This window comes from Chiloscyllium plagiosum, unplaced genomic scaffold (assembly GCF_037043375.1).
Source record: "Chiloscyllium plagiosum isolate Xiang-an unplaced genomic scaffold, Cpla_swu_hap1 HiC_scaffold_27, whole genome shotgun sequence".
Taxonomy (NCBI): domain Eukaryota; kingdom Metazoa; phylum Chordata; class Chondrichthyes; order Orectolobiformes; family Hemiscylliidae; genus Chiloscyllium; species Chiloscyllium plagiosum.
This window is the reverse complement of record NW_028270165.1, coordinates 39,919,978-39,940,169: the sequence shown is the minus strand read 5'-3', so window position 1 is coordinate 39,940,169 and position 20,192 is coordinate 39,919,978. Positions and strand designations below refer to the sequence as shown.

General features: G+C 46.1%; 1 protein-coding gene across 2 annotated transcripts in view; it reads right to left on the bottom strand.

Moving 5' to 3' along the window:
• Positions 1-20,192, bottom strand: part of LOC148143696 (sulfhydryl oxidase 2-like) — a 565,239-nt gene that overhangs the window by 162,397 nt on the left and 382,650 nt on the right. The gene's annotated exons all lie outside the window — the stretch shown is intronic.

Sequence of the window (20,192 nt, the reverse complement as noted above, 5' to 3'; positions counted from 1 at the left end):
ACACTTAAACAGCGGCTAATGAACCTGGAATAGCCGATACAAACAACCCGCAAACGAATGTTATTTACAAAATACCATACAAAGAAATATATACATGAACTCTGCCGCACAGTTCTCTGTAGCAAGAAATGCTGGGATGATATAAGGAAGATTTTTTTCAGCCAAAAAGAATCGGCACTGACTGGACAGTCATTTAAAATCAACGCTGTCAGGCCAGGATGGAAGATCCAAAGGGATGAACAGCTTTCATATTTCCTGAAGATTTACAAAACTGAGACTGGGTTTTGGTGTTTGTTCCCTCTCCACTCCCAGGAGCCGCAGTGGTTGGGGCGGTGAGTTGGGGAAATTGAAATGTGCCCGTGAGCAGCGTGTGGGGCTCTTTCAGCTTCCCCTCCTCTGACAGCGCTGTGGCTTGACTCTGATGTTCTCAGGGACACTTACTGACGCGAGACAGTGAAAAGATTCTCGTTCCCGCAGATCGGGAATTCAAACCGTATGCCGGCTTCAGGACAATGAGAAAGATTAATTGGGGTGTGTGAAGAAGCTGTGAGCTGCATTTCAAACAGGTAGGTGGAGTCAGATGCGTCATCCATTGCGCCCCTGGCACTGTGCGTATCTAACGCCACCATGCTGCAGAGCTCTGACGTGAACACGGACATGCGCAGCAATGGGAATATTCACAAGGTGAACAGCCAAAGATAATCAACGTCACTGATTCCCTTCCATTGTCTCAACTTTGTAAAGCAGTATCTTTCATTGGGAAATAAAACACCTTTGTTCTTAGGTACCTGCTTCATTTCGATCACGACTTCATGCCCCTCACTGTTCTAGTCTCATTTCCAAACACTTGACTCATTGCCTCAAAAGCAGCTCTGTGGGTATCTGCTTGTTCCACCCTGACAGGCAGTGGGTTGCAGATTCCCGACCAGTCTCAACGTGATTGAAATATTTCAACCCCTCCACTGATGTGCGTCTAAAAAAAACCGTGGAACAATCTCCCTTTCTTTCTGACGACAGTTCTCAACTGTAGTCGGCAGGGTTCACACCTGCGTGGGGAAACCGCAATGGATTTCAAGTCTGTCGCATTAACCACTCGGCCCACGAATACAGAACCACACTGACAGCTTCATTTCCCAGGTCTCTCTGTCTGTGGAGCTGAGAAAGGGTGAATCATTGCAGAACTTGTTTGAATCCAATCACTTAACAGGTTTCGAAAGTGTTAAATATCTGCAAATGGCGAGTCTGGGTGTTTCATCCCGAAAGATGAAATGGACGTTCAGTTAAAAACAAAAACTGAAATTGCAGGAGCAACTCAGCAGGTCAGGCAGCATCTGTGGAAAGAGAATCAGAGACAACATTTCAGAAATCATTTTTTCCTTATCCAGGTACAGCCAAACCTGCTGAGTTTCTCCAGCCGTTTCTCTTTCTGTTTCGGATTCTCAGCATTCGTAGTCCTTTACGTTCGAAATTAAATCAATTCAGAAACCCCTTTGTGCTTCCTCAGTGGAGAAGATTTCCGTTTGGGAAACATTTTCCTGACACCATTAAAAACGCTCATCTTCGCAGCCAAGAAAGCGGTAGGAGCGAGAACAACAAACACTCCGTGCCTGGGTGGTCTCCAACCACCAACCTTCCGATTAACAACCGAACAGGCTGGCCAATTGCGATAGAGAGATACGTAAACGCACAGCTTGCACAATCTGTTAGAGGAGGCGGTTCGTCAATGCATAATTCTGTCTGTCGTGCCTAGCATGAACACTTCCTCTACAGTTTTACTTTTATATACTAAAGCCTGGGCCATTCATTGTGAAGACATGGGGACAGTCTGATCCCACCATCTGCAGGCACATCCATGTCACTAGAAACTAGCTTTCCTATACTGGGGCCATCGCCCTTTGAGCCTTTCAGTGTTTTGCCTGTTCCCGACTTTTCACAGTGACCCGGAGCCGAGAAGGGGTTTGAATTCCTGATGTGCAGGAACGAGAATTTTTTCAATGTCTCAGTTCAGTTCATGTCCCGAGAATAATAGAGTCAATCTCCCGGCCTCTTAAACGAGGGGACGGTGTCTGGACTGTCTCTGTTTAGTCGGACAGTTCATTCCTTCATTCTCCTCTAATTCCATTTCCCAAAGAGTTTCTAAAGATTCACAAAGCTGGAGACTGGGATCTCTGTTTTACTTCATGAACATTTTTCCACCTGCTAACTGACAATATTTTGCCAAAATCTCTTCCCGATTGTAACACTTGCATCATGTCCAGGCATGAGGTATTTCCACTTTTGGGAATGTTCTCTTTGGAGCAAAGAAGGTTAACTGGAGATGTCCAGGGGCTGTTGGCAATGATGGGAGAAGAAGTGGTGGGAATGGGCAGGTTAATGATCAGAAGAACCTATTGCCACTGACGAGGGTCAGTTACTAGAGGAAAGGGATTGAAGTTCTTTAATGGAAAGCAGCATTTGTGTTGAACAAACACAGGGAATACTACAGAAAGCCAACGGGTCGAGCAGCATCTGTGGAAAGGTAAACAGAGCCGACGTTTTGAGTGTGCTACGGTTTTTGTTCAGAACACGAGTTTCCTGCATGGCAATAAATTCCCAGACGTGAGAAAACGTGGCTTTATTGAGACGGGTTTTGTGAAGTTTGAGCGATAATGCAACCAATAGGAAGTCATTTAAAATCGCCAGCGAAGAAAGCATAGTCAGCAGGTTACCACACTGGGCGGGAGAACCCCAAAGGGTGTCTAAGGCAGCAACGTAAATGTTCGGCCACAAGTGGAGGACTAATATTTCTCATGGAATGTTTCCAACAGGAAAGGTGAGTATTGGGCTTGTCAGCCTATTTCAACTTCCCCTCCTCTGACAGCGCTGTGACGTGAACAAAATTAAATCTATGGTATTGAATGACATAGCGTCGGATGATGTGGAGTCTGTGTGTGTGGAATTGAGGAACCACAAAGGCAAAAAAAACATAATTGGAGTTGTGTATAGACCTCCTAACAGTGGTCAGGACCAGGGTTGCAACATGTGCCGGGAAATAGAGAAGGCGTGTCAGAAAGACAAGGTCACAGTGATCATGGGAGACTTCAATATGCCGGTGGACTGGGTAAATAATGTTGCTAGTGGATCTAAAGAAAGGGAATTCATGGAATGCTTACAGGATGGCTTTTTGGAACAGCTTGTCATGGAGCCCACAAGAGAGCAGGCTATTCTGGACCTAGTGCTTTGCAATGAACCAGACTCTCTAAAAAATCTTAAAGTACGGGAACCCTTAGGAAGTAGCGACCATAATATGGTAGAGTTCAGTCTGGAGTTTGAAAGGGAGAAGGCAAAATCTGATGTAATGGTGTTACAGTTGAATAAAGGTAATTATGAGGGCATGAGAGAGGAACTGACTAAAATAGACTGGAAGCAGAGGCTAACCGGGAAGACAGTAGAGCAAAAATGGCAGGAGTTTGTAGGTATAATTGAGGACACTGTACAGAGGTTCATTCCCAAGAAAAGAAAGATTATCCGGGGAGGGATTAGACAACCTTGGCTGACAAAGGAAGTCAGGAAATGTATTAAAGAAAAAGAGAGATCCTATAAAGTGGCTAAGAACAGTGGGAAATCAGAAGATTGGGAAGGATACAAAAGCAAACAGAGTATAACAAAGAGTGTAATAAGAAATGAGAGGATCAAATATGAAGGTAGGATCGCCAGTAATATTAAAAATAATAGTAAAAGTTTCTTTCAGTACATAAGAAACAAATGACAGGCAAAGGTAGACATTGGGCCACTTCAAACTGATGCAGAAAGCCTAGTGATGGGAGATAAGGAAATAGCAGGAAAACTTAACAAGTACTTTACGTCAATTTTCACAGTGGAAGACATGAGTAATACCCCAAAAATTAAAGGGTGTCACGGGGCTGAGTTGAGTATGGTTGCCATTACGAAAGAGATAGTGCTAGAAAAGTTAAAAAGTCTTAAAATTGATATATCACCTGGCTCCGATGGGATACACCCTAGAGTTCTGAGAGAAGTGGCTGAGGAAATAGCAGAGGCATTGGTTGAGATCTTTCAAGAGTCACTGGAGTCAGGAAAGGTCCCGGATGATTGGAAGATGGCTGTTGTAACCCCCTTGTTCAAGAAAGGATCAAGGCAAAAGATGGAAAATTATAGGCCAATCAGTTTAACCTCGGTTGTTGGTAAAATTCTAGAATCCATCATTAAGGATGAGGTTTCTAAATTCTTGGAAGAGCAGAGTCTGATTAGAACAAGTCAACATGGATTTAGTAAAGGGAGGTCATGCCTGACAAACCTGTTGGAATTTTTTGAAGAGGTAACAAGTAGGTTAGACCAGGGAAACCCAGTGGATGTGGTCTATCTAGACTTTCAAAAGGCCTTTGATAAGGTGCCACACGGGAGGCTGCTGAGCAAGGTGAGGGCCCATGGTGTTCGAGGTGAGCTGCTGGGATGGATTGAGGATTGGCTGTCTAACAGAAGGCAGAGAGTTGCGATAAAAGGTTCTTTTTCAGAATGGCAGCCGGTGACGAGCGGTGTCCCGCAGGGTTCGGTGCTGGGGCCACAGCTGTTCGCATTATATATTAATGATTTGGATGAGGGAACCGAGGGCATTCTAGCGAAGTTTGCCGATGATACGAAGTTAGGTGGACAGGCAGGTAGTACTGAGGAAGTCGAAAGGCTACAGAAGGATCTAGACAGGTTGGGAGAGTGGTCCAGGAAATGGCTGATGGAATTTAACGTGAGCAAGTGCGAGGTCTTGCACTTTGGCAAAAAGAATAAAAGCATAGACTACTTTCTAAATGGTGAGAAAATTAATAAAGCCAAAGCACAAAGGGATCTGGGAGTGCTAGTCGAGGATTCTCTCAAGGTAAACATGCAGGTTGAGTCCGTGATTAAGAAAGCGAATGCAATGTTGTCTCTTATCTCAAGAGAGTTGGAATATAAAAGCAGAGATGTACTACTAAGACTTTATAAAGCTCTGGTTAGGCCCCATTTGGAGTACTGTGTCCAGTTTTGGTCCCCACACCTCAGGAAGGACATACTGGCACTGGAATGTGTCCAGCGGAGATTCACACGGATGATCCCTGGAATGACAGGTCTAACATATGAGGAACGGCTGAGGATACTGGGATTGTATTCGTTGGAGTTTAGAAGATTAAGGGGTGACTTAATAGAGACGTACAAAATAATACATGGCTTGGAAAAGGTGGATGCTAGGAAATTGTTTCCGTTAGACGAGGAGACTAGGACCCGTGGACACAGCCTTAGAATTAGAGGGGGTCATTTCAGAACAGAAATGCGGAGACATTTCTTCAGCCAGAGAGTGGTGGGCCTGTGGAATTCATTGCCACGGAGTGCAGTGGAAGCCGGGACGCTAAATGTCTTCAAGGCCGAGATTGATAGATTCTTGTTGTCTAGAGGAATTTAGGGCTACGGGGAGAACGCTGGTAAGTGGAGCTGAAATGCGCATCAGCCATGATTGAATGGCGGAGTGGACTCGATGGGCCGAATGGCCTTACTTCCACTCCTACGTCTTATGGTCTTATGGTCTTATAATGTTCTCAGGGACATTTACGAACGAGAGACAGTGAAAAGAGTCTCGTTCCTGCAGATCAGGAATTGAAACCGTAGGGCGGCTTCAGGACAATGAGAAAGATTAATTGGGGTGTGTGAAGAAAGTGTGAGCTGCATTTCAAACAGGTAGCTGGAGTCAGATGCGTCATCCATTGCGCCCCCATGCTGCAGAGTTCTGACGTTAACACGGACATGCGCAGCAATGGGAACATTCACAAGGTGAACAGCCAAAGATAATCACCATCACTGCTTCCTTCCATCGTCCCAACTTTGTGAAGCAGTATCTTTCATTGGGAAATAAAACACCGTTGTTCTTAGGTGCCTGCTTCATTTTGATCACGATTTCAAGCCTCTCACTGTTCTAGTCTCATTTCCAAACACTTGACTCATTGCCTCAAACGAAGCTCTGCGGGTATCTGCTTGTTCCACCCTGACAGGCAGTGGGTTGCAGATTCCTACCAGTCCCAATGTGAGTGAAATATCTTTCCCCCTCCACTGATTAGAATCTTAAAGAAGAAACCGGGAAATGACGACATTTCTCAACTCGAGTTTTTGACGACATTTCTCAACTCGAGTCGGCAAGGTTCATACCTGCGTGGGGAAACCGCAATAGATCTCAAGTCCATCGCATTCACCACTCGTCCCACGAATAAAGAACCACACTGACAGCTTCATTTCCCAGGTCTCTCTGCCTGTGGAGCTGAGAAAGAGTGAATTATTGCTGCGTTTGTTTGAATCCAATCACTTCACAGGTTTCGAAAGGATTGAATATCTGCACATGGAGAGTCTGGGTGTTTCATCCCGAAAAATGAAATGAACTTTCAGTTAAAAACAAAAACAGAAATTGCAGAACTCTGTTTTCTCCCACCGGTACTGCCAAACCCGCTGAGTTTCTCCAGCAGTTCCTCTTTCTGTCTCGGATTCTCAGCATCCGCAGTCCTTTACGTTAGAAATCAAATCAATTCAGCCTCATGTGCAGGAATGAGAATCCTTTCAATTTCCCAAAAAAATCGTCAGAGATTTCAAGGCGTTTGGAAAAAAAGTAAAAGTGACATTAGGACAGGGAGTCGTTCGGATCCGTAAATCCCTGTCTGACCGTGACAAAGAGGCAGATTCAAAAACACAAAAGGGAATTCGGTGGTCATGTTCAAAGTAACAATGTGGAGATTTACAGGGAGAAGGCAAGGGAATGATACGAATAGAGACTCACATTTACTTGCTGTGTAGAACCAGCAGAGCTAAGGTGGGCCTCCAAATGCGCTGTGACACGTGTTGTGATTCAGAGTGAACTCACAGTTCGACCAACGGAAGGTGGGAATTTAGAAAAAGTTTATATTTACACAATCTCCTCACGTCAGCGCAACAGCAAAATGGTTTAATTATCCACCAGTGGAGGGAGCCCTGTTCCTGGAGATGGGACAAACAGCTGGCTCAGGGATACCAGTCCACATTGCTCCCTTTGCTGCCAGTTCAGTGGGAGAACATTGGAGGGACAAAGGCGTGAATAACGATCTGTGTAGGAGGGTGACTAACTGTTAATGGAGACTGTTCCTGGCTAACAATAAGTCGTGTGTAACAGCAGACTATGTGATAACAAGGCCTCGTGTGGGTGTGGTAAGGATCAAGGGCATGGGGGAGTTCGGGTCCAAACAATATTGAACTCGATGTTGAAGACTGGAGAGCCATAGGATCTCCAAGTGGAAAATGAGGCGTTGGTCTTCAATTTGGAGCTTATCTTTGCTGGAACACTGCTGCATGCCTGAGACAGAGAAGTTGGCCAGGGAACAGGGTGGCATGTTAAAGTGACAGGCAACCAGAAGCTCAAGGCCTTTTTTTGCAGGCAGAACCAAGATGTTCTGCGAAGTAGTCTCCCAGTTTATGCTTCATGCTACGTTGGGGAAACCACACTGTGAGCAACGAATGCAGTAGACTAGTTTGTGGCAAATGTGCAGGTAAAGTGCTGCTTTACCTGGAAGATATGTTCGAGCCCTTGGATATTCAGGAGGGAGCAGGTAAATTGGGCAGGTGTTATGCATTCGGCGGTTGCAGGGGAAAGTGCCTTGGGACAATGGGAGGTGGGTGTGGGATGTTGCGACAGAAGGAAGAGTGGACCCGAGGTGTAAGCCCTGCCCATTTACTTCCTCTCATATATAAATCCGTGAAGTTGAAAGAACTTGCCATAGAATGATTCAGTTCCACGTGACTCATGAACTAATTTGTATTCATGTTGCGGGGTCAGCATCATTATTGTGTCACAGCAGCTGCAGGACATCGTCGGCGGCTCGCCCTGTGACGTCACGGTACGGCTGGAAGCCCTCGGGCAGTTTATCAAAGAAACCTCCCTGTGGGTCAGGGCAACCTGCATCGGGAAGCACTGGGATGGTCAACCACCACCAGTTCACATGGGGAACAAATCTCCACATTACACAGCCCTCGAGGCAAATTTCCTTTCCTTCGACTTAAAGTTCAAGAGTCCTCAAATTTCTTCCAGGTGTTCGCTAAATATATCTATGAGCACTTTGTTAAAGCTTGAACGTTGCGAGTGTTGAAATTTTGTGCTTTTGGCGAAATCACAGTTCGAAAAAATAGAATGTGGGAATTTAGACAGAGTTTATATTTGCACGACGGCGATATGTCTGTGGGTGCGTGATGGGAACATCACCCAGAAGGGAAACTACTTCTCCTATTCAGTCAATGTCGTCTTTACCAGCTTTCCCATATAACGGCGCTCTGTTCTGCACCCCGCCTTCTCATCTCTTTCCCAAAAAACTTCGACATAAATATTTCACATTGATATACTGGCCCAATGTGCACAGTTGAGATGATACCCTCGTGGAGATCTGAGTGGTCTTCTGTTGTTCTCTGTACCCTATGTTGAGGAGGGCAATGCTTGTCACTGGTTACTCCGGTGTGAGAGAAAAGTTTAGAAATAAAACTGTTCAACTTTCTGCCAGTAGAGCGGGCCCGGGACAAACAGCAGCAGGGAGACAGAATGAGAAGCAGCTGTTCTGGAAACTCTTTGCCTCTTGCAATTCTCAGAGCAATGTCAAATGTATTTCACACTGAGCAAGACTCAGCTGGTTGAAGACGTGGAGTGGCAGTGGCGGCTTGCGATCTGTGTCGCTCGTTCGTCTAGGGGTATGGTTCTCGCTTTGCGTTTTCCCCTGCGAAACATCCCGGGTTCAAATCCCCAGCGAGCCCGCGTTTCCTGATTTGTGCAAAAGTGCCCGATTAACTTTCTCAACCTCGCTAAACGAGGTTGGAGAACGAATTGGGCAGAAAGCAAGCAAGGAAGTGAAATGATGGAATATTGCGTTGACTTCAGTGGTGCCGTGTTTAAGGAATGTCAGCAATGAAGCAAGATTGGAACATTAGGACAGCTCTCCTCGGAGAACAGAAGCTTGAAATCTGGCCTGATTGAAACTTTCCAAGTCATGCGGGATCCAGGCAGAGAAAGTAATGCAGTTAAAGTGCTCCCACGCCTGAAAGGATCGGCAATGATTCGGCAGTTTTAAAGTCACGAGGAAAAGAACTAAAGGTGACATGAGGAAGAACGCTTTCGTACAGGGAATGGTTGGGGTCAGTAAATCCCTAACTGACATTGACAAAGAGGCAAATTCAACAGACGCAAAAGGAAATTCGGCGGTCATGTTTAAAGTAACAATGTGCAGATTTACGCTGAGAAGGCAAGAGAATAGAGAAACACGTTTACTTACTGTGTTGAACCAGCAGAGTGAAGGTGTGCGCTGTGACACATGTTGTGACTCAGAATGAAATCACAATTCGACCAACAGAATGTGGGAAGTTAGAAACAAGTTAATATTTACACAGCCTCCATTTGTCTGTGAAACAGCATATTACACGACAGTAGTGGAGATTAGATTAGATTACTTACAGTGTGGAAACAGGCCCTTCGGCCCAACAAGTCCACACCGAAGCGTAATCCACCCAGACCCATTCTCCTACATTTACCCCTTACCTAACACTGCAGGCAATTTAGCCTGGCCAATTCACCTAACCTGAACATTTTTTTTTGATTATGGGAGGAAACCGGAGCACCCGGAGGAAACCCACGCAGACACGGGGAGAATGTGCAAACTCCACACAGAGTCGCCTGAGGTGGGAATTGAACCTGGCGCTGGCGCTGTGAGACAGCAGTGCTAACCACTGTTCCACCGTGCCGCCCACTTTCGAACGTGCATGCCGCGTGCCAGACGAAAACCTGAAGTGTTCTGTGGAAACCGGGAGCGTGCTGGGCCCATAACCCAGCGGTCGATGGATCAAAACCATCCTCTGCTATTGCTCAATGTCTCCTTCAGCAGCTTTCCTTTGTAATGGTACTCTATTCTGTATCTTGCCTTCGCACCTACTTCCTGAATATCCTGTATCATACCGATACACTCAGGAAACTCAAACGGTTCAAGTAACATGGTTTTTGGAGGTCTGAGTGGTCGTCTCCTGTTCTTCGTCGGTTTCCTATGAACTGATTCGCAAAACCACTTCTTTGAGGTGCCAATGAGCTGATAAAGTTGAAACACATGCCTTGCGGTTTCATCCATTCCCTGCAGTAATTCGCCACGCCGGTTCGGACGTGAATGACAAAACGATCAGCATGTCACAAACCGTATCACCACTCAGACACAGCCCCTTACTATTAGGACAGATATCACTGATTGTGAATAACCTCAGAGAGAGAAAAGTGGCAGAGGGCCGTGGACTCGATGTGCTGAACGGCTTCTGTCTGGGCGAGAATGATGTTACGTGTTTATGCCGTCCCACTGCCTGTCTCTGGGACAGAGAGGCTGAGGGAGCGACAATGGTTCATTTAACAGTCCCTTCCGAGTTGGACTGCCTGCAGTCCCTCAGCTCAGGGCCGTGGGGATGACTCTCAGTGAGTGAAGGTTTCACTCGGATTCTCTTCATCTTGGACACTTGGGGCTCAGAGGTTAACTGCTGCGCGGTCGCAGCGATGAAAGCGATGCCCACTTTGCAATAGACTTCCTGTAAGATTACTGCGTGAAGACGAATTCTAGAAAACCAAGCAGGCTGCACAACAATGTGCTCATATGAAGTTACTTGAGGGAAGAGTCCTCGGTGTCCATTTCTCTCTGCCCCGCCAGCACAGCATCTTTCTATCTCTCCGATAACAGACTTTGGAGGAAATTCATCATCAAAGTTACTCACTTCCCACGCATTAGTATAAGTGATACCTCTCACCCCAAGGGATTGAGAGAGAGAGAGAGCAGAAGAGCAAATGACTCTTCCCTCCCTCCAGAAAAGCGGACAAGTAGAAACAAATTGGTTTAATTATCCGCCAGTGGAGAGAGTCCAGTTCCTGGGAATGAGACAAGCATCAGCGCCCCGGTGACAGAATGACAAGCAGATGTTCTGGAAATTCTTTGCTGCTTGCAATTCTTGGAGCAATGTGGAACGTATTTCACACTGAGCAAGTTTCAGCTGGCTCAGAGTCTCTAGTGTACATTGCTCTCTGAGTTTATATTTGCACATCGGCGACATGTCTGCACCACAGCACATGGCACTACAGCAGTGAAGATCTTTTGACGTCATTCTCGAACGTGCAAGTCACACGCCAGATGGAAAGCTGAATACTTCTCTGGAAAAGCTACCGTGCAATGCAGGGGAATGGCACAGCGGGTGCATGCTGGGATGATAAACCAGAAGCGAAACCATTTTCTCCTATTCACTCAATGTCGTCTTTAGCAGCTTTCCCGTATAACGGCGCTCTGTTCTTTTCCTTGCCTTGTGATCTGCTTCCGAAAACTTCGGGTATCTGAGTTAAATATGTCACATCGATACACAAGTCAAATTTACACAGTTGCTCTGGCACCCTTGTGGAGCTCTGAGTTGTCTTGTCCTATTCTCTGTCAGTGTGTCCTGATCTCGTGTGAAACCTCTTCTCTCAGATGGCAATGAACCGGTGAAGTTGAAACACATGACTTTCTGTTTTTGTTCATTTCCTGCAGTAAAGAAACCAACGCCCGTGTCACAAAAAACTTTCTGCAGGATCGCTGTGTCAAGACAAATTCTGAACACCAAGCAGGCTGCACAAAAATGTACTCATATCAATTTACCTGAGGGAAGAGTCTCCGGTGTCCATTTCTCTCAGTCTCCATCTTTCTGTCTCTCCGTTAACAGGATCTTTGGAACAAGTTCAAAGTTGCCCATTTCCTATGCATGACTGTAACTGACTTATCTTGCCTCAGGTACTAGTGCGAGAGAGCAGAAGAGCGAATGGGCTCTGCCTTCCACCAGCACAGCTTGCAAGTAGAAACAAAATGGTTCAATTATCCACCAGTGGAGAGAGCCCTGTCCCTGGGGACGGGACAAACAGCAGCGTCCTGGGAGCAGGGAGACAGATTGAGAAGCAGATGTTCTTGAAACTCTTGCCAGCTTGCAATTCTGGGAGCAATGTACAATGTATTTCGTACTGAGCAAGTCTCAGCTGCTTCAGGAGGTGGCTGCACCCATGGCTGGTGGCTCGTTAGTCTGGGATATGATTCTAGCTTTGGGTCTTCCAGCGAATGCAGACGTGTGAGAGTTCCTGGGTTCCAATCCAAGGCGAACTCTCATTTCTTAAATTGACCTGAGCAAAAATGCCCAATCAATTTTCTCAAAAAGCCGCTTTGTTAAATAAGATCGCACTGCCTGAATTGGGGACGGTGCAGAGCTGCCATTGCAGTGAACACGGCGAAGGGAAACACTTGTTCAAAGTGAGAACAAGTATTGCAGATTTTTCGCCCGCGCAATCCGAGTCTGAATGAATCCTCCACTTGTATTACGCTCAATTCTGAGGGTGACACTTCAGGAAGCGGGGAAGTGAAGTGATTGCAGATGGCGCTGAACAGGTTAACGTGAATGGTCCCGTCCTGAGGAATGTCAGCAATGAAGGGAGATTGGAAAGTTTGGGGCAGCTGTCTTTGGAGAACAGAGGGCTGAAAGCTGGTCTGATTGAAGTTTTCCACGTCATGATGGTTTTAGATAGAGGAAATAATGCAGTGAAAATGCTCCCAGGCCTGAAAGGATCGAGAATGATTTGGCAGAGATTGAAAGTCATCAGGAAAATAAGTAAAAGTGACATTAGGAAGACCGTTTTCGCACAGGGAGTGGGGTCAGTAAATCGCTGTCTGACAGTGACAAAGAGGCAGATTCAATGGACACAAAAGGGAATTCGGTGGGCACGTTCAATGTAACAATGTGCAGATTTACAGGGAGAAGGTGATTCTGAGTGAAATCGGAGTTGGACCAACAGGATACTCCATCACAGCAATGAAGGTGTTTTGACATCATTCTCGAAGGTACATGCCACAATGCAGATTCAAAATCGAGTATTCCTTTGAATCACGGAGTAATTTGTTTACAGTTATTCAGTTGAGGTGAGTGGAGTTGACCATTGGGAGCCACTCCAGTTGATAGGTCGAAGCCGTTTTCTCCTGTGTGATAGTCCCACCAGCACTCCAATTTGCTGTGCTTCCAGTCAGTAGATGCAGATTACTATCCGATACTGATACACAGGCCACGATGACCCAGCTGTGGTGACAAGCTTGTGAAGATCTGAGTGCTCTTCTCCTGTCCTCTGTCTGGCTGCTATGACCCGAAACATCAAACCTCTCTTCTCCGAGATAGAAATAAACTGGTGAAGGTGAAACACATCAGTTGCGGTGTGTCCCGTTTATAAAATTCAGGCTCACCGTTAATGTGGAGAGAAACCGTCATACTAGAGTTTCCGCTTCTCCTGTTGAGTAAAGATAATTTTAACTGTGTCCAGTGAGAGGAAAGGATTTGCTGTTGGTGGGAAACATTTCTATCTGAACTCGCTATCACTCTCCTAATAGATTGAAGCAAAAAGCTGGGAGTCTCTGCATATGTTGTAAAATTATCGGCATTACATTAATTCACACCGCGCTGTCATCAACTGAACGAAGCGGCTGCCCAGAGGTCGGCGGCTGTGTTTAAATCCCGTGATGAACTGGGGGAGCTGAGCATTTACTCAAACAATGGGCACACCACCTCCCTGACACAGTGTTCACAAATCAAACTGACAACAAAGCTTCACGTGTGATCGAAAATTTCCGCAAAGAAGATTTGGCTCAACAGATATCCGGAGTGAACGTACTCCTTTCTTGATTTGAAATATAAGAAGATGACGTCCGTGAGCCTGACGTGATTCGAACACACAACCTTTGGATTTGGAGTCAGACGTGCTACCGTTGCGCCACAAGCTCATACATGGCCCACAACCTCTACTCATGCTTAAGGGAAGTGATCGCACAGCAATGACTTTACGTTATGAGTAACAACGGAGATCAACAGTTCATGTGTGTTCTGTCTCTGCCCCCTCTCCTTCTGTCTCTCGAAGTAATTTCCAACTCTGTCTCAATAAAAAGGTGAAAGAACTGTGGATGCTGTATATCAGAAACAAAAAACAGGAGTTGCCGGTGACCCTTCCACAGAACTGATGGTGATTGGGAAAATGTTGGTTAAAATGCTGGAGATAATGTGGGAGGAAGGCGGATGCAGTTAATGATAGATCAGGACAGACCTTAAAGCGAGGGAAGAACTGTGGACAGGAAAGGGAGTTGATAACGATCTGCGTGGGAGGATGAATGGAGACTGTTCGTGGCTAAGAATAGGTAGTGTGTAATGACAGACTATGTGATAACAAGGCTTGGTGTGTGTGGAAGGGACGAGGATACTATGGATTTCAGGCCCGAGAATTATTGAATTCGATATTGGGAACAGAGGGATGTAAGGTCTCCAAGTGTAATATTCGGTGCTCTTCGTTCTGCTGGTGCTGAGCTTCGCTGGAACACAGCAAACCTGAGACAGAGATGTTGGCCAGGGAACAGGGTGGGGTGTGGAATTGGCAGGCAACTGGAAGCTCAGGGTCTTTTTTGCAGGTAGAACGTAGATGTTCTGTGCAGCAGTCACCCAGTTTATGCTTCGTTTTCCCCAATGTCGATGAGACCACATTACGAGCAGCAACTGCAGTCGACTGGGTTGTGGGAAGTGCAGGTCAAGTGCTGCTTCACCGGGAAAGTAAGTTTGGACACTTGGATAGAGAGGAGGGAGCAGATAAATGGGCTGGTGTCAGACATTCGGCAGTTGCAGGGGAAAGTGCCGTTGGTCTATTGCGGTGGGAATGGGGTTAGGCTTGGAGGGAATGAAGGAAGAGTGGACCCAAGGTATAACTCCTGCCCATTTACCTATCTGCCAAATAGAGGAATTTGTTAAGTGTGTACAAGGAAATTTTCTAATTCACAATGTGGATGTACATACTGGCGAGGGTGCAAAACCTAAGGGCCAGTAACCATAATTCTATTAACTTTAGAACAGTGATTGAAAATAATATATCAGATCTAAATGTTGAAGTTCTAAATTGGAGGAAGACTCAGGTATTAGGCAAGATCTTTCAAAAGCTGATTGGGGGCAGATGTTCGCAGGTCAAAGGACTGCTGGAAAATGGGAAGCCTTAAAATATGAGATAACAAGAGTCCAGACGCAGTATATTCCTGATTCGGAGATGCTGGTGTTGGACTGGGGTGTACAAAGTTATAACATCACACCACACCAGGTTATAGTCCAACAGGTTTACTTGGAAGCACACTAGTTTTCGGAGCGACGCTCCTTCATCAGGTGATTGTCTGATGCAGGAAAGGAAAGGCTGGTAGGTTTGGGAATGCTGGATGACGAGAGAAAATGAGATTTTGGTTAAGATAAAGAAGGATGGTATATATCAGGTATCGGCAGAGAGATCGAGTGAATCCTCAGAGTATAAAGGCAGTACGAGCATACTTAAGAGGGAAATCATGAGGGCAAAAAAGGGGACATGAGATAGCTTTGGCAAATAGAGTCATGGATAACCCAAATGGTTTTTATAAATACATTAAGGACAAAAGGATAACAAGGGAGAGAATAGGGCCACTCAAAGATCAGCAAGGCTGCCTTTGTGTGTAGCTGCAGTAGATTGGGGGCGGGGGGGTGGGGGGGGGGTTCGAGATACTGAACGGATATTGTGCATCAGTGTTTACTGTAGAGAAGGGCATGGAAGATCTAGAATGTGAGAAAGTAGATGGTGACATGTTGAATAAATGCCCATATTACAGATGAGAAATTGCTGGATATCTAGATATGCATAAAAGTGGATAATTCCCAAGGACCTGATCAGGAGTACCCTAGAACTCTGTGGGAAACTGGGGAAGTGATTGTTGGGCCTCTTACTGAGATATTTCTATCATCAATAGTCACAGGTGAGGTGCCGGAAGACTAGAGGGTGGCTAATGTGATGCCACTATTTAAGAAAGGTGGGAAGGAAAAGCCAGGGAACTATAGACCAGTGAACCTGACATCCGTGATGGGCAAGTTTTTGGAGAGAATCCTAAGAGACAGGATTTACATGTATTTGGAAAGTCAAGAATTGATTATGGATAGTCAGCATGGCTTTATGCTTGGGAAATCATGTCTCATGAACATGATTGGGTTTTTTGAAGAAGTAACAAAGTGGATTGATGAGGGCAGAGCGATGGACGTGATCTATATGGACTTCAGGAAGGCGATCATCAAGGTTGCTCATGGGAGACTGGTGAGCAAGGTTTAATCAAGGCATGCAGGGACAGTTCGCCATTTGGATACAGAACTGGCTAGCAGGCGGAGGGTTGCTTTTCAGACTGAAGGCCTGTGACCAATGGTGTGTCACAAGGATTGATGCTGGATCCGCTACTTTTTGTCATTTATATAAATGATTTGTATGTAAACGGAGGAGGTATAGTAAGCAAGTTTGTAGATGACACCAAAGTTGGAGGTGTAGTGGACAGTAAAGAAGGTTACCTCAGATCACAACGGGACCTTGATCAGATGGGCCAATGGGCTGAGGAATGGCAGTTGGAGGTTAATGCAGATAAATATGAGGTGCTGCATTTTGGAAAATCAAATCAGAGCATGACTTTTACACTTAATGGTAAGTTCATTGGAAGTGTTGCTGAACAAAGAGACCTTGGAGTTCAGGTTGATAGTTCCTTAAAAGTAGAGACTCAGGCAGATTGGATAGTACAGAAGGTGTTTGGTGTGCTTTCCTTTGTTGGTCAGAGCATCGAGGATAGATGTTGGGAGCTCATGTTGCCACTGTACAGAACATTGGTCAGGCCACGTTTGGAATATTGCATGTAATTTTGGTCTGCTTCCTATCGGAAAGATGTTGTGAAACTAGAAAAGGTGTAGAAATGATTTACAGGGATATTGTCAGGGTTGGAGGTTGGAGGGTAGGAAGGTTTTATGGGGATTTGAGCCAAGTGCTGGCAAATGGGACTAGATTAGGTTAGGATATCTGGGCTGCATGGATGAGTTGGACCGAAGGGTCTGTTTCCGTGCTGTACATCTGTGTCACTCTGTGAGACTCCATGGGATTCTCTGCCCAAGAGAGCAGTTGAGACAGCTTCATGAAGTTTATTGAAGACGCAGTTGGATGGGTTTTTGCATGGTAGGGGAATTAAGGGTAGTCGGGATTGTGCAGGTTGTTGGAGCTGTGATCTTAATGAATGACGGAGCAGGCTTGACCAAATGGTCTACTCCTGCTTCTGTTACTTTGAACCTGTAACACTGCATTTCCCGCGGCAGTAGTTTTCCCACGGCACAAAGGAGGTTTTCTAAAGTATATTTAAACCCCTTGCTTTGCTTGAACTCAAACTGCATAGACTTGGAGGAGAGTGGGATTTGCAAAGTGCCCTCCCCTCCACATGTGCCTCAACTGCAGGACAGCTGTCCGGCCCGCCCTCCATTGTTGACGTCACAATGCGGATGCAGCCCTGTCAGTTTCAGAGTGAAACTCCCTCCCTCTGGGCAACATCTGGGAGCAAAGCAATGTCTTCCCCTTTCCATATACCATCCTCCAGCAGCGGGGGGGGGGGGGGGGGGGGGGGGGAGGGGAGGTAGGGGTGGGTGAAACACTGTTCACTTGTAGCAAATGGAGTTAATCCAGGGAGGGAGCAGACACTCCAAAGGTGCTCAAATACTTTTTATCTCTCTTAAAGCTATTTTCCTTGTGTATTCCCTCAGTTTGCACCCGAGAAAAGGATTTCTCCTTTCCTCATGTTCACAACTAAAAGGTTAGATTCTCAAGAAACTGAGCAGCATTTAAAGGATTGGCACATTGCTCAAAAAAAGGTGGGTCTCATGGGGCCTGTGGCTCGTTGGTCTAGGGGTATGATTCTTGCTTCGGGCCTTCTGATGCGTGGGCATGCGAGAGATCCCGGGTTCAAATCCCAGACGAGCCCTTGTTTCTTGCACATCCTTGTGCAAAAATGGCCAGTCAATACTCTCAAAAAGCCACTTCATTAAACGAGATACCGTTCGAATGAACGCGGCAAGGGCAGCACTTATTCAAAGAGAATACGTGCTTTACTTCACACAGAGGGTGGTGGGCGTTTGGAACGCATTGCCAGCAGACGTCGTAGATTCATTTAAGATGCGTCTGGATAAATGCATGTGTGGGTGGGGAGGAGAGGGATACAGATGCTTAGGAATTGACCGACAGGTTTAGACAGTACATTTGGAACGGCTCAAGCTTGAAGGGCCTGTTCCTGGGCTGTAAACTTTCTTTCTTCTATATGGTGTATATCTGATATTGTTGGCTGTTGTAAAAGTTTCTTTGTAATTATTAGTCATCTTCTAATGTAGTAATGGAGTTACGTCCTTTTTTTGTCATATTTTTTATTTAATAGGTCAGCAGGAAGTCATTCAGCAATTTTACTGCCTTTCTTTTCTCAAGCAGCCTGAACATTTCATTTTCATATCCTTGATTCAGCTCCATTTCCAGCATCTTTGTAGGCAGTTTGTTCCATGTTATTATCACTGAAATGAAGTTTTCGTCTATGCACAGCTAAGCCGATCTGGCTGCATGAGGGTTTTCAGGTTTCTGTGGCCTGGATAATATGTGATCAGCAGACATCTCTCAATCTGCAGGAATTGCCACCAATGTAATGTTCATTAACTGTACTGACAGTGATCACTTATTTTGTGATTTTTCTTTGCAGGAAGACGTGCAGAAAGAAATCTTATAGCAAATGATACATCAACTTCTGACAGAGCCACTTGATTCATTGGGACTTGAATATCAGCAGCCATTCCAATCAAGAAGGCATGTTTGCTTTTGTTTGTTTGAGAGATTTTGGACAGTCCTGTGGCAGGAAGAATACTGAGACACCGAGTGAGGGAGATTCAGTGCGCTGACTGTGAAAAGTGCTTCAAACCATTTACTCATCTTGGAGGAATCAAAGTTTCACGCCTCAAGGTGGGAAAGGCTATGTACCCGTTCTGTTTATAATTTTAATCCCAGAGCAACACAAGGAAAGCTCCCTCCAAAGGAGAAACCTTGGAAATGTGGGGTCTTTGGGAAAGGATTCCCTTCCCCATCCCTGCTGGAAACCCACAGACGCATTCACACCGGGAGAGGCCATTCACCTGCTCGGTGTGTGGGAAGGGCTTCAGTCGGATCAGCCATCAGCAGACGCATGAGTGAGTCCACAAGGGAGAGAAGCCATTCACATGCCCCATGTGCAGGCGGGGTTTCACTCAGTCAGCTGCACTGCTGACCCACCAGCGGCTCCACCCTGGAGAGAGGCCATTCACCTGCTGTGAGGGAAGGGATTCACCTGCTCCTCCCACCTGCGGAGGCACCAGTGAGTTCACGCGCCATCACAGGGGGGTTGAAGGAGCGATGGTCGAGTGCCAAGTGCCTATGCACGAAACGTCGATTCTCCTGCTCCTTGGATGCTGCCGGACCACCACACTCTCGACTCTGATCTCCAGCATCTGCATTTTTCACTTTCTCCTCGAGGGCAAGGTTGGACTTGTCTTTTATTCACTCATTCACTCCTTACAGCCTGTCCTTTGTTGTGGCCTAACTGCACATACATCAATGCAAGTTTCAGAAAGATTTCTGCAGCTTTACTTTTGAAAAAAATAACATTCTTCCCGACTGTAACGAAGTTTCTGAATATTTGGTTTTAGTTATTCTCAATTTTAAAAATCAGCTATTTCTCACATGCCGTGTTTCCCAGGTAAAGTCATTACCATCCATTCTCTCTCTTCCCTGAGAAAGACTTCATACAGCGATCAAAGAGGGCTGAGGCACGAGAAAGGACGATTGTGGGGGTGGAGGGGGTGAATGGGTCGCTGGTGGTGGTGGAGAAGGGAGGAAAATTGACAGGGGAACAGACTGGGGTTCAGAGGGTTGGGGGAGAGAATAGAGGGTGCAGTGTGAGGAGAGAGAATAGGCAGGGGGCAATGGATGGGGAGAAAATGGACAGGGGGGCAGAATGTGAAGAGAGTGACAGCACAAATGCCACCTTCTCCAGGACTCGTGTCAGTGTCCCACGAACTGGAACCCACTCCTCCCACATTTCTCAAAATACGCGTGGCCAAGGCAGTGGAACCATATCATCCCTACAGGCCATTCACACCGACCTTCCCAACAGCATCCCGCTTAGACTCAGTCGTTTATGCTACAGCCCTTCAGTTCCCCATGGCTATTTCCTGACGAAGGGTTTTGCCCGATACGTCGAGTCTCCTGCTCCTCGGATGCTCCCTAACCTGCTGTGCTATTC